Genomic DNA, 1553 nt, shown 5'->3' with positions numbered 1-1553 from the left:
TCTCTAGAACGATACACTGACCTAGAAGGACTGCATATTAAATTGAATGGTCTTCAATTTGTTACATTTAAGTTAAACCAGACTTCACATATATTAATATATTATTAATATATAGTCCTTACTGGTGAGTTTAAACAATTTATTACTGAAGTCATTAGATATATCTCCAAGAATATATCTACTACGGGTGTGCAAAATGAAACAAACAAGCTAGAAATACACCCGGAAATTGTTGTTTTGTTTCATGAAAGCAGCTTCCGAAATGGTGAACCAAATCTGGGAAACCAAATTGTAGCAACTCCCTCCCATCAAAAAGTAAGTGTGTTTCGTTTGGGTTCGGTTCTTGCCTCAAAGCAGCAGCAGCAACAGGCAGGCACTGGGCCCACACGGCAGCATCTTCTTTTCCTTAACAGCATTCACCAATTGGATCCCAAGGGAAAGAGCTCTCATGTTATTAATTAACTCTGTTGGCAGGAAAGGGGAATTGTGCAATGAGCATGAGTGCAATTTTTTCCCATCACTACCTGGGCATTATCTCCCTGCCAATCAGATCTTCACAAGGGGAAACCTCACTTCTCGGCCTTTTGGCTAAGATCAAGTGTAGTATCACAAGGGGAAACCTCCTCCTTGCCTATTGATTTTGAAAACATTTGAAATGGGGAATGTACAGACTTCAATCATCAGTTGCAATGCTAAAGACATGAGACCTACATCCACGTAGTAGTGTTTAGGGGAAACGTATATCTTGGTTTGCTTTGCAGTTCTATCTGGACACTCATCTGTCTGTTGGATCAGCCCAACTTGATAAAAGCCCTGGAAGACTTTGGAACAGCCTGCCCAAAGAGGTCAGGATAGCTCCTCCTCTCCTGACATTCTGCAAACTGCAAAACTGAATTATTCAAGAGGGCTTTCATACACTGATAATAAGACTGTGCTGTATGGAAATTGTTCACAGAGATGCTTCAATAAATGGTCATTTCTTATGTGGCACATCAAATTGCATATTTTGTTTCAACATAGGTCTCCCCTTTAAGTTAAGTTGGAGATTCTAGTTGGTGCAGAATGCTGCAGCTTGGTTATTATCAGGAGCTAGGAGGAGTGTGAATATTACTCCCATTCTTCAGTCACACCACTGGCTATCAGTTACCAGGCTCAATTCAAGGTATTGACTATCACATACGAAGATCTTCACGGCCTCGGTCCATCATCTATGAGATCACTTCCTGCAGCTGCCACCTTGCACATGGGCAAAATCCACAGCTGCCTGTACATGTGCATTCTCTGGGGTGGCTCCCACCTTATGGAATGGCCCACTGAAGACATCAGGAAAGCTCCCACTCACCTGGCTTTTTGCACTTAACCAGATAGAGACTCATTGGCCGGGTCGCATTCTTCTTCCTACTAAAGGAGGCAAGAGGAGGAGAAATGTGGGTGCCTGGGGGGCTGAAGGGCAATCACTGTCCTCCGCCCACCCCCGGATGGCATGCCACAACAAGGTAGCAAGGTCATGCCTCTGGGCAACCTGGCTGTCCAGCAAGACCACACATCTAGTG

General features: G+C 43.9%; 1 pseudogene; it reads left to right on the top strand.

Moving 5' to 3' along the window:
* The first annotated feature begins 568 nt into the window (after positions 1 to 568).
* Positions 569 to 712, top strand: LOC129325342 (U2 spliceosomal RNA; annotated as a pseudogene).
* Positions 713 to 1553: the final 841 nt, after the last annotated feature.

Source organism: Eublepharis macularius, chromosome 2, assembly GCF_028583425.1.
Source record: "Eublepharis macularius isolate TG4126 chromosome 2, MPM_Emac_v1.0, whole genome shotgun sequence".
NCBI lineage: Eukaryota > Metazoa > Chordata > Lepidosauria > Squamata > Eublepharidae > Eublepharis > Eublepharis macularius.
This window is presented reverse-complemented; position numbering and strand designations above follow the sequence as displayed.